Source organism: Ovis aries, chromosome 10 (assembly GCF_016772045.2).
Source record: "Ovis aries strain OAR_USU_Benz2616 breed Rambouillet chromosome 10, ARS-UI_Ramb_v3.0, whole genome shotgun sequence".
Lineage (NCBI taxonomy): Eukaryota > Metazoa > Chordata > Mammalia > Artiodactyla > Bovidae > Ovis > Ovis aries.
In genome coordinates, this window is record NC_056063.1 from 86,168,781 (window position 1) to 86,186,682 (window position 17,902).

Sequence of the window (17,902 nt, forward strand, 5' to 3'; positions counted from 1 at the left end):
CGGGCGGGGCGCGCCGGCCTCTCCGGCGGGCCGAGCCGGTTTCCTCGGGAAGATCAAAGCCCCGAGGGGCAGCGGGTCTTCCGGACGAAGGCGGGGAGGGAGTGCCCCCTTCCCCCGCGCCCGCGCCCGGGAGCTTCGCCCCAGTCGCGGGTTACGTTTATGTAACCGGGCGGTGCGGGCGCGGAGACGAGGTCACGCGAGTCCAGCCTGTCAGGTACAGACGGACATTCACCAGCTCCCACCCTCTCCCCGCCCCGTTCCCCAGCCGCGCCCCAGATCTCCGCGTCCTTTCCGAAGACTTCATTCCGGGGCACGTACTCTCGAGACTATGCACCCACCAAAGGAGGGAGAAACTGAAGTCAAGGCGAGCCCCACTGGGGTCCAGGGAGCGAGATTAGAAGATGTGCTTCCGTACTTTCTGCTTTCACGGCGATGACGCTGGAAGACCTCGGGGGCTCCCAGTAGCTGTTTCAACCGAAAGCAGCGTTCTCTCGTTCTGGGAGACCACGACTTTCTGTCTCTCGTCCTGGAATATTTCGCAAAGTCACAATAAACACACACACACAAGCAACACCGAAGCAGAGCAGCCCCCTCGGGGAATCGGGGCGGGCAACCGGCGGGCGCCGCCTCGGGGGTCCAGACCGGAGCACGCGCCCGCGACCGACCTCCACCCCGACCTCCAGTCCGCACCTGCGCCCACCCCACCTTCCCTGGCGGGACATGAGCGCCGCTGGTGGCAGGTGTCTTGAGGTCAAAGGTCTGAAGGCGGCATAGTGAACGTGAATATCAGCGAAAGGGACGCTCCTCCAACCGCTACAGAGAGGATTAACACTTGAATAGCCCGCACTCTGTTCCTAGCCTCCCACGTCAGCCGGGACTCCACGAGCAGGGACTCAAAGCCGGCTTGGAACGGCAGGCGCTTACACAGAATATTGACCACGTTAATCTTCCTGCTTGTCCTGAGGAGAAGCGCTGCTGTCAAAAATCTGGGTGAGGCGGAAAATCCTTCAGTCGTGATTTACACCAGATCTTTAATCCGCTGGTGGCATTCTGTTATTGGAGGTCCCAGAGCTTCTTGGATCTGTGAGCTTACAGTTTTCATCGAATTTGGAAAAATATTTTGCCATTATTTTTCAGATGCTGTTTCGTGTCCCTCAAACCTCTCCTCTCTCCTGGGAATTCCAGTGGCACGGACGTATGGCTACTTAAATTTTCCCAGTGTTGCAGCCACGCGTTCCGGGAAACAAACTCACTCAGAAGGACAGTGCAGATAGCGGAGTGCAGTTTATTAGGGCCCGAGGCAGAGTCTCCTCTCAGCCAGGGACCCCGACCAGCTTTTCTGAAAACTTTATATACCCTAAGTGCACGTGCCCAAACCCACCTCCCCTGATTCCCTGAAACTAGTCTGAAGAGAAGAAAAGAAAGATACAATCAAAGTCAACCCGTGATTCACATGCCCGAAGCCTAGGTTGGTAACAGTGGACAGTTATCAACAGGCCTGTGGTCACACCCCAATAAGCATAATAGAGTTTATGATTCTATTCGGTCACACAGATAATTAGGGCATTCTTTTAGGCGATGGGGAGTCTAGGTATGAGCCCTGGGGCTCTTCCATCCGGGGGGCCTGGTTTTCCAGTTGGCATGTCGTTTCCGTAGATACTGGGCATAGAGCTCCAAGTCCACAGTCTGGCCCTAGATGGAGTCCTGCTTTCAAGATGCAGCCTGCTCTGTCTGTTTCCTCCTTCATTCCCCCCTCCTGATGGTCTTAACTCCTAGTATGAGCATCGTTCTTAGGGACATACTGCACCCTGACTCTCCGACCTCCAATCTGGGAGAGCGACATCAACCTTTGGGTCGGTTACCAAGTTCATAACAGAGTGTGAGATAAGGGTCCACAAAGCAGAACTGTCAGGGCAACTGTAAGAATGGCGGATGTAGTTTTCCACCAATCACCCTTCACCCAAGACAGGACCGAGGTCCAAAAAGGAAGATTTTCATCAGACGTAACTTTTACCTGACCTTTCCTGTCATCTAGGGTGGCTGACATGCAGCAAGATAAATCAGGATTATACACACAGCGTTCAACTTTGATTATAGCACAGGCCTGTCTTTGTCCTGAAACTATGGCTCGTCTCAAGATGAGACCAGCAAGTCCTTGCAGCAGCAGCGGATTGCAGAGCTTCACCTCTGCTTCTTCTTTAAGATGACCTTGGTTTCCGGGGATCAGTGGGGTCCTTTGGTGTAGTCCGCCCGGCGTCCCCCCGGTCTGCTGGTATGGTCTCCTCACCCTTGAGTGGTGGATCCAGGGAGTGACTCCTGCAACTCAACTGCAGTCACGCTGCTGAGAACAACAGCATGCGGGCCCTTGCAGTGTGGGGCCAAGGAGGCGAGCTTCCGGTCCTCGACCACACCTGATCCCCAGGCACAAATTTGTGAATCTGTTCCCCAAGGGGGAATGGCACCCTTTCTTGTACAAACTTCAGTTCAGTTCAGTTCAGTTCAGTTCAATCGCTCAGTCGTGTCTGACTCTTTGCGACCCCATGAATCACAGCACGCCAGGCCTCCCTGTCCATCACCATCTCCTGGAGCTCACTCAGACTCACGTCCATCGAGTCCGTGATGCCATCCAGCCATCTCATCCTCGGTCGTCCCCTTCTCCTGCTGCCCCCAATCCCTCCCAGCATCAGAGTCTTTTCCAATGAGTCAACTCTTCGCATGAGGTGGCCAAAGTACTGGAGTTTCAGCTTTAGCATCATTCCCTCCAAAGAAATCCCAGGGTTGATCTCCTTCAGAATGGACTGGTTGGATCTCCTTGTAGTCCAAGGGACCCTCAGGTGTCTTCTTCAACACCACGGTTCAAACGCATCAATTCTTTGGCACTCAGCCTTCTTCACAGTCCAACTCTCACATCCATACATGACCACAGGAAAAACCATAGCCTTGACTAGATGGACCTTAGTCGGCAAAGTAATGTCTCTGCTTTTGAATATGCTGTCTAGGTTGGTCATAACTTTCCTTCCAAGGAGTAAGCGTCTTTTAATTTCCTGGCTGCAATCACCATCTGCAGTGATTTTGGAGCCCAGAAAAATAAAGTCTGACGCTGTTTCCACTGTGTCCCCATCTATTTCCCATGAAGTGATGGGACCGGATGCCATGATCTTCGTTTTCTGAATGTTGAGCTTTAAGCCAACTTTTTCACTCTCCTCTTTCACTTTCATCAAGAGGCTTTTGAGTTCCTCTTCACTTTCTGCCATAAGGGTGGTGTCATCTGCATATCTGAGGTTAGTGATATTTCTCTCGGCAATCTTGATTCCAGCTTGTGTTTCTTCCAGTCCAGCGTTTCTCATGATGTACTCTGCATAGAAGTTAAATAAGCAGGGTGACAATATACAGCCTTACGTACTCCTTTTCCTATTTGGAACCAGTCTGTTGTTCCATGTCCAGTTCTAACTGTTGCTTCCTGACCTGCATACAGATTTCTCAAGAGGCAGGTTAGGTGGTCTGGTATTCCCATCTCTTTCAGAATTTTCCACAGTTTATTGTGATCCACACAGTCAAAGGCTTTGGCATAGTCAATAAAGCAGAAATAGATGTTTTTCTGGAACTCTCTTGCTTTTTCGATGATCCAGCGGATGCTGACAATTTGATCTCTGGTTCCTCTGTCTTTTCTAAAACCAGCTTGAACATCTGGAAGTTCACGGTTCACATATTGCTGAAGCCTGGCTTGGAGAATTTTGAGCATTACTTTACTAGCATGTGAGATGAGTGTAATTGTGTGGTAGTTTGAGCATTCTTTGGCATTGCCTTTCTTTGGGATTGGAATAAAAACTGACTTTTCGGGTCCTGTGGCCACTGCTGAGTTTTCCAGATTTGCCGGCATATTGAGTGCAGCACTTTCACAGCATCATCTTTCAGGATTTGAAACAGCTCCACTGGAATTCCATCACCTCCACTAGCTTTGTTCGTAGTGAAGCTTTCTAAGGCCCACTTGACTTCACATTCCAGGATGTCTGGCTCTAGATGAGTGATCACACCATTGTGATTATCTGGGTCGTGAAGATCTTTTTTGTACAGTTCTTCTGTGTATTCTTGCCACCTCTTCTTAATATCTTCTGCTTCTGTTAGGTCCATACCATTTCTGTCCTTTATCGAGCCTGTCTTTGCATGAAATGTTCCCTTGGTATCTCTAATTTTCTTGAAGAGATCTCTAGTCTTTCCCATTCTGTTCTTTTCCTCTATTTCTTTGCATTGATAGCTGAAGAAGGCTTTCTTATCTCTCCTTGCTATTCTCTGGAACTCTGCATTCAGATGCTTATATCTTTCCTTTTCTCCTTTGCTTTTCGCCTCTCTTCTTTTCACAGCTGTTTGTTAGGCCTCCCCAGACAGCCATTTTGCTTTTTTGCATTTCTTTTCCATGGGGATGGTCTTGATCCCCGTCTCCTGTACAATGTCACGAACCTCATTCCATAGTTCATCAGGCACTCTATCAGATGTAGGCCCTTAAATCTATTTCTCACTTCTACTGTATAATTATAAGGAATTTGATTTAGGTCATACCTGAATGGTCTAGCGGTTATCCCTACTTTCTTCAATTTGAGTCTGAATTTGGCAATAAGGAGTTCATGATCTGAGCCACAGTCAGCTCCCGGTCTTGTTTTTGTTGACTGTATAGAGCTTCTCCATCTTTGGCTGCAAAGAATATAATCAATCTGATTTCGGTGTTGACCATCTGGTGATGTCCATGTGTAGAGTCTTCTCTTGTGTTGTTGGAAGAGGGTGTTTGCTATGACCAGTGCATTTTCTTGGCAAAACTCTTTGCCCTGCTTCATTCCACATTCCAAGGCCAAATTTTCCCGTTACTCCAGGTGTTTCTTGACTTCCTACTTTTGCATTCCAGTCCCCTATAATGAAAAGGACATCTTTTTGGGGTGTTCGTTCCACAAGGTCTTGTAGGTCTTCATAGAACCATTCAACTTCAGCTTCTTCAGCGTTACTGGTTGGGGCATAGACTTGGATAACTCTGATATTGAATGGTTTGGCTTGGAAAGGAAGAGATCATTCTGTCATTTTTGAGATTGCATCCAAGTACTGCATTTCAGACTCTTCTGTTGACCATGATGGCTACTCCATTTCTTCTGAGGGATTCCTGCCCGCAGCAGTAGATATAATGGTCATCTGAGTTAAATTCACCCATTCCAGTCCATCTTAGTCTGCTGATTCCTAGAACGTCGACGTTCACTCTTGCCATCTCTTGTTTGACCACTTCCAATTTGCTTTGATTCATGGACCTGACATTCCAGGTTTCTATGCAATATTGCTCTTTACAGCATCAGACCTTGCTTCTATCACTAGTCACATCCACAGCTGGGTATTGTTTTTGCGTTGGCTCCATCCCTTCATTCTTTCTGGAGTTATTTCTCCACTGATCTCCAGTAGCATATTGGGCACCTACTGACCTGGGGTGTTCCTCTTTCAGTATCCTATCGTTTTGCCTTTTCATACTGTCCGTGGGGTTCTCAAGGCAAGAATACTGAAGTGGCTTGCCATTCCCTTCTCCAGTGGACCACACTCTGTCAGACCTCTCCACCATGACCCGCCCCTCTTGGGTGGCCCCGCGGGCATGGCTTGGTTTCATTGAGTTAGACAAGGCTGTGGTCCTCGTGTGATTAGACTGACTAGTTTTCTGTGAGTATGGTTTCAGTGTGTCTGCCCTCTGATGCCCTCTTGCAACACCTACCATCTTACTTGGGTTTCTCTCACCTTGGGCGTGGGGTATCTCTTCACGGCTGCTCCAGCAAAGCACAGCCACTGCTCCTTACCTTGGATGAGGGGTATCTCCTCCCGCTGCCCTTCACCCCATGGTCTCCTCCAAGTCCCTTCTTTAAACTTTGACCCTGCGTTCCAATACAGTTGCCTTGGATTCACTTCCCCCCATCTTGCTTCCCTTCTCCGACCTTCTTCTGCTTTTCCTTTTCGTCTGTCTACGAAGTTCTCAGCACCCTATGTACTTCTGATATTTCCACTCAGTGACACTTAAATTGCCATCTGCCTCCTTCCTAACTGGGGTGAGAAGAGCCTCACCTGCCAGATCCCAGAGGGAGAAGGGGGATCGGCGTGTCTTCACCTGCCAGTCAGCACAGCTGAACCAGAACACCACGTGGTCCAAGACTGTTTCTCCCTTAACTTTCAAAGTCCATTCTGCCTTGGTGGGCTTGATCAGGTGTGGATGAAAACACAGATGGGTTAAATATCCCACATCCCAGGCCATCTTCAGGAAAGCCAATTCATACTCACTTATGTATCACTGCAGCCGTGAAATTAAAAGACGCTTACTCCTTGGAAGAAAAGTTATGACCAACCTAGATAGTATGTTCAAAAGCAGAGACATTACTTTGCCGACTAAGTCCGTCTAGTCAAGGCTATGGTTTTTCCTGTGGTCATGTATGGATGTGAGAGTTGGACTGTGAAGAAGGCTGAGTGCCGAAGAATTGATGCTTTTGAACTGTGGTGTTCGAGAAGATTCTTGAGGGTCCCTTGGACTGCAAGGAGATCCAACCAGTCCATTCTGAAGGAGATCAGCCCTGAGATTTTTTTGCGAAATGATGCGAAAGCTGAAACTCCAGTACTTTGGCCACCTCATGCCAAGAGTCGACTCATTGGAAAAGACTCTGATGCTGGGAGAGATTGGGGGCAGGAGGAGAAGGGGATGACAGAGGATGAGATGGCTGAGTGGCATCACGGACTCGATGGACATGAGTTTGAGTGAACTCCAGGAGTTGCTGATGGACAGGGAGGCCTGGCGTGCTGCGATTCATGGGGTCGCAGAGTTGGACATGACTGAGCGACTGAGCTGAACTGAACTGAACTGAACTGAACTATGTATCCCCCTCCTTTAGCCTAAAAATTCCGAGGGGGTCAAGAATTTCACAGTAGACGGGACACCTTCTGGGGGAGGGCAGAATACGAGCACACAGAAACCAAGTTTCTTCTCCTAAAATCCCCTGGCAATTGCTTGGTAATGATTTTCCCCAAGACGACGTGGACACCATCTCCTAAATGACCTTCACAAATTTCCTTCCTAAGTGCTAACATGCTTGTCAACCTGTGTACCAAGCAATCGTTGCCACCTGCTTAATCCAGGCTCCTGTGGGTCTGTGCCCCTTCTAATCCCTCCCGGGAGGTGACCAGGCCCCCTCTTCCACCCTACTGGGTGGGTTCCTCCTCACCTGAGCGCTCAGTTCCCCTGCTGCCGTCCACTACCTGCTAACGTGAAAGCTCCAGGCATTGAGAAGCAGAATCCTTCCAGAAGGGCAAGGCGCCTTCCCCCCTCTAGAAGATTCGAGCCTCAAGGCTTCGGAGTATTCCCAAATGGGACTTGTCTCCTCAAAGTGAGGAGTTTCCCGGCCCATGCACCTAATGTTGTAGCCGTGCATTCTGGGAAACAAACTCACTCAGAAGGACAGTGCAGATAGCGGAGTGCAGTTCATTACACCGTCGGGCCCGAGGCAGAGTCTCCTCTCAGCCAAGGACCTCGACCAGCTTTTCTGAAAACTTTATATACCCTAAGTGCACGTGCCCAAACCCACCTCCTCCAATTCCCTGAAACTAGTCTGAACAAACGAAGAGAAAGATACAATCAAAGTTAACCCGTGATTCTATGCCTTAACCCTAGGTAGTTAACAGTGGACAGTTATCAATAGGCCTGTGGTCGTACCCCAATAAGCATAATAGAATTTATGATTCTATTCGGTTACACAGATAATTGGGGCATTCTTTTAGGCGATGGAGAGTCTACGTATGAGCCCTGGGGCTCTTCCATGGTTGAGGGGGTGGGGAGTCTGGTCTTCCAGTTGGCATGTCGTTTCCGTAGATACTGGGCATAGAGCTCCAAGTCCACAGTCCGGCCCAAGATGGAGTCCTGCTTTCAAGATGCAGCCTGCTCTGTCTGTTTCCTCCTTCACCAGCACTTACTAAATGCTCTTTCTTGCATTTCTCTCCGAATGATTTTGCTATTTTCTGTTGCTGGGCCCCCAAGTCCCCCAGTCTCTCCCTTTGCAGCATCTTATCCATCCGTCCACGCAGGGTCGTCTTCATCTCCGACATTTGTTTCTGTTTCTGGAGCTTTGCCTGAAGCCTTTTCGGGCAGGAACAGAGCTAGATGCCCTCCTGCTGCAGCCCCGCGGCGCGACCCCTGGACGGGACTCTCCAAAGCCCGTGAGCGGAAGAGTCCCACTCTGGCGGAAGGGACTGGAACCCTCCAGGCCTTGTGAGAACCTTGGGGTTGGCGCCTCTGATCATTTCTGGTGGCTCTTTCCCAATCTTGGAGTCTTCCTGAGATTGTAGCAATTCAGCCACAGAGGTCTCAGAAGCTCCATCTTTGGGCCACGGTCTCCTGGGAGGGAGCAGGTGGCTGGGGCCCCCTCAGTGCAGCCGGAGAGGTCTGGGCCCCCTCACCTGAGTTCTGTCCCTCAGGCTCACTCTCACTGCCTGATGGCGTTGTCTAGAATACTGTCATTTCCTAGATTTGTCTGGTTCTGCAGTTGTTTCAGACTCTGCCTGGTAAATCAGACAGAAAGTTGAGTCTGGGCCACATAACACTGTCTTATCCAGAACAGAACCGTCCAGACGTAGTTTAATGAAGGTTTTTTTTTTTTTTTTTTCCCAAACCGTGTTTCCCACCCACTGGTAGGTACTTGGGGCTTCCCTGGTGGCTCAGGTGGTAGAGAATCTGCCTGCAACTCAGGAGACCTGCGTTCAGGCCCTAGCTTCAGTGTTTTGTTAACCTGCAGTTTTTAACGATATAGGGTAGAAATAAGAAAAGGAGTACGTCAAGGCTGTATACTGTCACCCTGCTTATTTAACTTCTATGCAGAGTACATCATGAGAAATGCTGGACTGGAAGAAACACAAGCTGGAATCAAGACTGCCGGGAGAAATATCACTAACCTCAGATATGCAGATGACACCACCCTTATGGCAGAAAGTGAAGAGGAACTCAAAAGCCTCTTGATGAAAGTGAAAGAGGAGAGTGAAAAAGTTGGCTTAAAGCTCAACATTCAGAAAACGAAGATCATGGCATCCGGTCCCATCACTTCATGGGAAATAGATGGGGACACAGTGGAAACAGTGTCAGACTTTATTTTTTGGGGGCTCCAAAATCACTGCAGATGGTGACTGCAGCCATGAAATTAAAAGACTCTTACTCCTTGGAAGAAAAGTTATGACCAACCTAGATAGCATATTAAAAGGCAAAGATATTACTCTTCCAACAAAGGTCCGTCTAGTCAAGGCTATGGTTTTCCTGTGGTCATGTATGGATGTGAGAATTGGACTGTGAAGAAAGCTGAGCGCTGAAGAATTGATGCTTTTGAACTGTGGTGTTGGAGAAGACTCTTGAGAGCCCCTTGAACTGCAAGGTTATCCAACCAGACCACTCCTGGATGTTCATTGGAAGGACTGATGCTGAGGCTGAAACTCCAGTGCTTTGGCCACCTCATGTGAAGAGTTGACTCATTGGAAAAGACTCTGATGCTGGGAGGGATTGGGGGCAGCAGGAGAAGGGGACGGCAGAGGATGAGATGGCTGGATGGCATCACCGACTTGATGCACATGAGCTTGGGTGAACTCCGGAAGTTGGTGATGGACAGGGAGGCCTGGCGTGCTGCGATTCATGGGGTCGCGGAGAGTCGGACACGACTGAGTGACTGAATTGAACTGAACTGAACTGAGGGTAGAGGGTAGCAGAGTCTTATCAGATGTGAGTTTTTATTTCCACTGTGTTTCTCAGAGTACGTGCTGGATCCTGATGTAAAATGCATTTATTGCTGTGGGTTATGGTCCAAAAGTTTGAAAGATGCCGCTTACCATCGTGAGTTGATGTGGCCCAGCCCCACGGAGGTGAGTGCTGCTGTGAAGGCCCTTCAGGGTTTCCTGGGCTGCTCGCAGCTTAGCCCTGGGTCCCAGGACCCCCAGGCCGACCAGGGTGGTCGCTCCCCAACTCTGCCCCATTGGGGGTTCCCCGGCAGCCTGTGACTTACAAGTGGTCTTGTGCCGAACTCTGTGTGGTTTCGTGGAATGCTCTAGGGTCTTGCTGGAAACAACAGCCATCCCCAGGCGAGGCTGCTGAAGTAGCCTGGTCAACCCTGCTTGTCTGAGACTAGTGCCTCGGCCTGAGGCTGGGCCTGGCGAGGGCACACGGGGGTGGGGGGCCTGGGCCCAGGTGCAGTTCACACCCCCAGGCTGCCTCTGTGGTCACCTTTCTCCACCCGTTTCCTTACCTGGGACGCAGCACAGGTAAGGGGCGTGGGAGAGAAGGTACTGCGGTCGCCTTGCCGGTGTATCTGGCTGCAGGGTCTGCTGCTGCTCAGGAGACGCTGGTTCGGCCCGGGGCGTCCGCACACTCAGCTCTAGCACAAGAGCCGCATGGGGGTCGCTCTCCAGAGGCACCTCGTGGGGCTGGGTATGCGGAGGCCGTGGCTCTCGGAGGACGACCGGGCAGGTGACCTTGCTGTGCTCAGGCAGGACGCAGCTCCCCGACCTGCAGGCCTTGCGGGCTGGAGCACAGGCTCTGCGCCTGTTTGGGATGCAGCGTGGGCCCGGGGCGGCCCCCTGGGCCAACTGCCGGGACTCCCGGATTCAGAGGCGTGTCCACCAGGGCCAGTGTGGCTGCGTGTGGGGCCCATTGGTTGGGCGACTGAGAAGTCCTGCTGGTGCTGACCTCACGCTCTGGCGGTGCCGGACGCCCTGGTGCCAGCCGGTGACATGTTGTCCTGGAGCAGTGAGGCGGTGCTGTCCTGAGACCCGAAGAGTCGTGCGGTTCTGAGGGGCCTGGCCGGAGCCCCAGGGGTGCATCTGCGTGGCCTGGGCGGCCCTGGCACTGTGTGCTCAGCTGCCCCGCAGGCTCGCAGAGCCCCCTGAAAGGGCAAGGTTGCTGGGCAGACGGAATGCCACAGACGCCCCTTGTGTCCGTTCACAGAAGAGCCGGTTTACCGGAGGCGGAGATAAACACGCCACAACAGGAAGGTTTACATTTTTAGAATTTGCGGGTCACCAGCTTCTATTTAGAACATTGTTTTCCCTTTCTGGCTGATAAAGTGTTTGTTAGAAAACTACGTAAGCTGGCTTAGACTGCATTCTAAAGATCTGAAACCCAGACGCGAAGCCTCCCTTTCCTGGAGTGGCCTCCTCGTAAAGTCACAGTTCACGGGGCTTCCTTCTCAGGCACTGGCTCTGGCAGGGCCGTGGGGCTCGGGGGCCAGGGCAGAGCCCCTGCACGCCACCCCGCAAAGCTCTAGGCGGGCTTTGAACCTTATCACTGGGACAAAGACTCGGGTTTTGCAAAGCCTGAATGGAAGTCTCCTTTTCATATCTCCTCATCTTCCAAGCAGATTTTCTTAGCTAAGTAGGTCTGAACACACTGCAAGCTGATTTTAAGTTGAGGCAGAGCAACCGTGAGGAGACTGTTCCTGGGAGGGTTAGTGGTGGCTTCTTCTGGCGGGAAGCAGCCACCAGGAAGGGCCTGGACGGGGTAGGAAGAGGCAAGGGAGGTGGGCGCAGGCGTGAGGCGCTGAGAGTCAGCTAAGGACACAGAGCCCTCTCCATCAGTGCTGAGCTGGGGACACAGAGCCCCCTCCATCAGGCCTGAGCTGTGGACACAGAGCCCCCTCTATCGGGCACAGGGCCCCCTCCAAGGGGGCTGAGCTGTAGACACAGAGCCCCCTCCATTGGGGCTGGGCTGTGGACACAGAGGCCCTTCCATCGGGGCTGAGTCTCGGGCTCTGTGGGGCCCAGGACCCTCCCCGTTAGCCTCCCACCTTCTGCTTCTGTGACTCCCCAAGTCTCCGTGTAAGACTGACCATCAGTTGCCATTTGCTGAAACATCAGGGTTCCCACAGCTTTCAGCACGCTGGGCAGCAGGGCTTGGAGCTGGCACCTCCCTGGAGTGTAGTGACGCGTGGTGGCCTGACCTCCGCTTGCTGCCCAGGTCACTGAATGCACACACACAGCTGCAGGGGCACGGAGCCCGCGGGGGAGGGGATGCGGCCTCCATGGGCCTGAGGGCTGCCACATGCCTGGGGCCATGTGGCTGAGAGCGGCCACCCGTGGAGGGTGCAGGGGGTGGGCCCTTTCACTGTGTTCTTGCATCTCGGCGCCGGTTCTGTCTTTTGCAGCAAGCACGAGTTATTGCTGCAACAAGCCCGTGAGTATCGAATGTTGGAGTCCCTGCCGGTGGGGAGGCCCAGGCGCAGAGCGAGGGGCCTCTGTAGATGCAAAGGCCAGGCTGTGAGACCCTCCCAGGCTTCGTGCTTGGAGGAGGCGCCTCCCCTGGTGTCGAGGAGGCTGAGCGTGTGGTGCTGCCTGAGCCTGTGTCTCCGGCCAGCCGCTCCCAGCCTCAGAGATGCTCAGAGCCGCCCAGCCTCAGAGGTGCTCAGGGCCGCCCAGCCTCAGAGGTGCTCAGAGGTGCTCAGAGCCGCCCAGCCTCAGAGGTGCTCAGAGCTGCCCAGCCTCAGAGGTGCTCAGAGGTGCTTAGAGCTGCCCAGCCTCAGAGGTGCTCAGAGGTGCTCAGGGCCGCCCAGCCTCAGAGGTGCTCAGGGCCGCCCAGCCTCAGAGGTGCTCAGGGCCGCCCAGCCTCAGAGGTGCTCAGGGCCGCCCAGCCTCAGAGGTGCTCAGTGCTGCCTGTCTGTTGGGCGAGTCACTGGGTGGTTCTGTCTGTAACAGCCGTCAGGCTCTTTGAAGAGTCAAATGACCTGGTCTCTGCTGAGGCCAGGGGTGGGCTCCTGGCCAGGTGCCAGGCCTGCTGTGTCACTGATTGTCCAGCTGACAGAAAGGAGGGGTCGTGACAAGACAGCAGTGGCATCCCCCGAGCTCGTCCCCCTGTTTGGTGACGGGTGCCCTCAGTGCCCGGGCGGGTGGGCCAGGCGGGGCTCCGGGTGGCTCCTCCCTGCTGACCGTGTGATGAGCTGCAGCCCGGGCCGCCTCCCGACTCACGCCAGCGGCACCCCCTGTGGGGAGCTGGGTCGGTCCTTCGTGGCCAGAACGTGTGCACCTGTAGGAAGCGGGAAGGGCGACGCTCGGGCGTCTCGGCCGGATCTGCCTTCCAAGGCTCGTCTAACAGCGCCACGGGGGAGGCTGCCTGGGGACCCCGGAGTCGTGTGCAGCCTCAGTTTTGAACCCACCACCTGCTGACAGAAACTGAATCTGGGATTATGAACACAGGTGAGGCGTAAACAGAGGATTGTTTCCTAGATGAGCTGGTCTGAGCCTTGAGCTTTAAACAAACTGGTAAACTTTGCTTTCGTTAGTGCAAAAAGCCTGGATTGGTGAGAGCTTGAAGACACCTAGAAATCCTCCTCTGAGGAGGATCAAAAACGTTCCCAGTAGCCGCGGGAGCCCCTGGGGTTGACCAGCTGCTTTAACACTTGTGGCGTTGGTTTCAGCTTCAAGGACAGGCCAGGTGAGCAGTGACCTGTGAGGCCGTCCCCAGCCAAGACACTAGCACGTGGACTTGGGCTCATCTCCTGAGGTCAGCAGAGCCAGAAGGCCCATCTCTGCAGGCTCCCGACCCCAGGCTGCAGTGCAGTTTGTCTCTCTGTGGGCGTGACATACTGTAGTTTAAAAAATTTTAAAACCTGACTCTCACGCAGATGCAGAATGAACAAGTGTCAAATATTTATGCTCTCATTAACGAGGGAATCAGAGAGTCAAGTTTTCCAAGAGCTTTTTAAGGACCTGGTGTCCACAGCCGCTGAGGGGTGTGTGCAGGGCTGCAGGGCTGGACACAAAGCTGGTGTGTGTCCCTCGGTGTCTTGTGGGAGGAAGTTATTTGCCCCTTTGCCAGTAAAGCTCTGAGCCCACAGTGACTCTGCAGCCCGACTCTGTGACCCACAGGGCGCTGGGCCCAGGTGAAGGCCTGGGGGGCTGGGCAAAGGGACAGGCTGACGGTGGGGTCTCACCTCACGCTCTCTGGCCAGATCTCCAAGTCTGGGGTATTTTTTTCAACACAGATGGTGCTATCCTCTCTGAGAAGAGGCCACCGTACTATCAGACAACGTGGTGTGTCCTCAGGTAGCGTTTAGCCTGCTCTGGCTGGTGACTGGAGCCGTGACTCCAGGTAACGGGGAAGCTGGCTCACAGGCCTGATCCCCTCGTGAGCCCCCTGGGGTCAGTGCCCACCCCGGACACCTGGCGGAGGGGCCTGCAGGTGCCCCTGAGGACCACCCATCCTCAGAGCGGGCCTGCTTCCCGAACAGTTCTTTATCTGACGCTTAGTGGAGAGCGAGCCTCCCGCTGGAGTTTCTGTTCGGAAGCCAAGAATAGACTGTAGGCTGTTGCACCTGTAAGGCGGATTCCAGGTGGTGAGTCTGGTCCCACTCTCAGACCCCACAGGCCGTGGCGCCCACCTTGGCAGCTCCATCCCTGGTGGGGTGCTGTGGGATTTGCTGGTGTTTGGTGCTCAGGGACCCTCAGACCTGGAGGCGGGCCCTCCCAATCAGGGCAGGTGGGTACTGGCTGGGGACGTGGGGCTGCACACGCTCCCCACACCTGTCCTGGCCGTCTGCGAGCAGGAGGGGAGCCTCGTGTCTGCTCCCCTCCCTGAAAGTCACGAGGGTCTTGGGGATTGGACGTGGGGGTGACTCCGTGGTACAGGCCAGCCACCCCCGTCTTCACAGGTAGCGCTGTGTCCCCTGAGGAGGCCCGTCTGTCCTCTGTCCCGGGCACGTGGGCCGGGCAACACCCTGGTACTTACTTAGCCACCGACCCCCCACCCTTCCCCGCTGCAACTCGTGAAGCCCAAGGTTGCAAGCAGCCTGTTTGCTTGATGAGGACATTTCCCGGGAGCTGAGCAGGGTGGGGTAACTGGTCTCCAAACAGCCGGCTTCCAGGTGACCGTCCCGGGTGAGTGAGGACAAGGGTCTGCGCTCAGTGGGGGCGGCACTCTCTCCAGAATACGGCGCGGGCCTTCCTCCCGGCCAGGGTGCTGGGCTCTGGGACGTGTGTGAGTCGTGCTCCACGTGAAGTCACATCTTCTCCTGCTCTTTATCGAGAGAGGCAGGGCAAGCCACCGATTAGTTACGGCTGCTGCTGCTGCCAGACGCTCTGTGGTCATGGAGGACAGAGCCGAGCCCGGCCTGGACGCCCTCCGTCCCTCGGCCCCCGAGGCGTGGAGGCCGGTGTTCTGGTGCCGAGAATGAGCTCATGCCGTCCAGGGATTTAACAGAGCAGATGACTGGCTGCCCTTGTGCTCAACGCACGTGCGGTTTCCAAGTGTGAGTGGGCGGCCTGGCGCTGCCGCAGTGTTGGGGGGACGCAGAGGCGGGCGTGGGCCCGAGCTGCTGCCCCCTTCTCCACGCTGCTGCCCTCCCTCCACCTGGCAGGCTCCCCACGGGAGGCTGGCACCCCCATCTGCTGCCTGCAGGTCGGGGACCACGGCGTTGCACAGGGACCTCACGGGTGAACAGCCCAGATGGGCTGCAGGGCCCTGTGTGCGGATCGAGGTCATCTTTGTGAACTGGAGAGGACTTGACAATCACTGAGCGTCGTGACGGTGCTGGAAACCCCAGGGCTGTGGTGTCTGAGGGCTGCGGCGTTCCCGGGGGCGGTGGGGGCCCAGCCACCTCTTGAGAGTTGCGCTTTGAGCACTTTCATCACACTATTTTGCTTTCATCCCCGTTTTGCAGACGGGGGTGTGAGGCTCAGAGAGGGTGAGCATCTCGCCTGGTGTCAGAGGCAGACGCGGTTGAGCTGAGCTGGAGTCCGGTTCAGCGTCGCTCCGGTCTCGCGGTGACCCCAGGGCCGTGGGGGAGGGCGTGGATGAGCTCCTGCCATCTCTCGTGTTGGGAGACATCGCCGTGTCTCTGCTGGGGAGCGTGTCCTGTTCCTGACGGGTCCACGTTGTCCGCTCAGTGCTGAGATCGCCTGCTCTCCGTGTGACACCTTTAGAAAGCAGTTGTTCCCCGAGCGTGCGGCCTATGTCCTGTTCACAGCTTCTCCAGCTGAGGGGCACCTGGGGTGTGTCTGCTCTTCGGCTGCTGTGAGTGATGCTGGTGTGAATGTTGGTGTGTTTGCTGTGTCCGTCGTACTTCCTGCGTGTTCCCATAAACACGGCTGTGTCATTTTTCAGCTACGGTTAATTGTTTCAGAAGTGCATTTTGAAAATATTATCAGTGCCCTTATTTCCATTCCATTAAATTCAATATGGTTAAATTACATAAATTTTTTTGATATAAATGAAATATTTAAACATAATATTGTGAGTTTCAATGTACTTGCTTTTCAGGTTTTCAGTATCTTTCTCAGACTTCTCCTGTTCCAGAAAAACTGCTAAACACACACATAAATGCACACGTCCAGAGGTGCCTGTTCTTGCTTCTGTCTCAGGCCCCGGGGTGTCCCTGCGGGCTCTCACTGTCTGGTCCTGGGGGAACCGGGGGTGGGAGGAAGCAAAGCGCCATCGTCACCATGGTAATTACCAATAACTGGTTTCCGCCAGGGCCCACAGGTGTCTTCTTGACTCTGAAGGAAGCGCCTGCAGGAAGCTTGGCTGTGTGAGCTTGGTGCTGGGCCCCAGTGGCTTGGCGGTGATGTGGGCTATGGGCACCATGGTGCCGTCTTGTCCCTCCTCGGGGGCGCCTGCTCGCCCCACGCCTCTGTCCTGTGGCTCAGCTTTCACGCGGTCTTGGCCCGAACAGCCCGGCCCCCCTCCTGGCACTCCAGCCCTGGGCACCCGGCAGCCACAGCCTGTCCCTGGGGCCCGTGGCCTCTGTCCCCAGCAGTGCCAGCGTCCAGCCACAACTCAGGCAACCTGTTCCCAGACCACTCGGCCTCCTGGGCCCCGAGGCCCTGGGGGCTGCTGTTTACCTGAGGTCTTGCCGTTTGGCTGGGGCTGCAGAAATTGGGGTTCCGCCTGACCCAAGTCTCCAGCTGACTTCCTGTTTCTGGTTCTGAGATTTGGGCCAAAGGCCGAAGAGCGAGTGGCTGAAAGACTGTTTGACCTCGCTGACACGCCAGGGACCTGAAAGGAAGCGCTGCAGCGTGTTTAAGCGGGAAGTGGCTGCACGGCCTGTCTGGCACGTGGCCCAGCCCAGCGCCGCCACCCCCCCCAGTAGTGACGGAGCCCCGAGGGGTGGCAGGCCACCCATGCAGCCCCCGACGCGCCCCTGGTCTTTCAGACTCGTCTCTGGGGCTGGAATGCGGCAGAGGAAACGCTTTTGTGCAGCCCAGCTTATCTAATTTCCCAGCTTGTTGCTCCGTCTTATCAAAACAGGCCACTTCCTGTGTTACACAAGGCGGGGAGGTGTGAGTGGCCGTAGCGAAAGCCCGGTGTCGGAGGAGGGGGCCCTCTGCCCCTGGTCTGGACGGGACGGGCGGCTTGGGGCTTGGACTGTGAGGACACTGGGTCAGGGACACGGTGGGCTGGGCAAGGGGAGGCCCTTCACCAGCTGGCCTTCCCACTTGGAGCCGCCTGCAGCGTGGTGCCTGGCGGGAGGCGGGCCTGGAGGGCAGCGGAGGAGGCGGCGTGTGCGCAGCCCAGGTGTGTTCCCCCCAGATTGTTGTGAGTGAGCGGCCTCGAGGGCCCCTCATCCACCCAGGTGGAGGCTGTGCGCCCTTCCCGAGGGCAGAGCCCGCCCCTCGGAGCGGTCCGTGTGGCGGAGGGGGCTCCACACGCGCTGGGACCGCGCACAGCCGGCCCACCCCCACCGCAAGGACCCGGCAGCCCCGGCCTTGCTTTGTCTACGCCCCACGTACTTCCTCATAGGGTTATTTTAAGCCAGTCCTGGACGTCACAGCATTTTATCTGTGAGTATTTCAGAAAGTATTTCTAAAAGCTAGATAAGAACTAAAAACACCCCAGGAAACCACAACTCGTATTTTACAATGAAAATAGGTTGACAGTGATTCCTCC

General features: G+C 54.7%; 1 long non-coding RNA gene across 4 annotated transcripts in view; it reads left to right on the plus strand.

Moving 5' to 3' along the window:
* The first annotated feature begins 5 nt into the window (after window positions 1-5).
* LOC114116649 (uncharacterized) overlaps window positions 6-17,902 on the plus strand; it is a 54,610-nt gene continuing 36,713 nt past the window's right edge. For 2 of the 4 annotated variants that reach the window (XR_009595174.1, XR_003590528.3), the window contains exon 1: window positions 6-17,796. This is a non-coding gene — a long non-coding RNA (uncharacterized LOC114116649). The remainder of the gene's footprint in view (window positions 17,797-17,902) is intronic. The other 2 variants (XR_009595176.1, XR_009595175.1) reach the window with 2 other exon arrangements.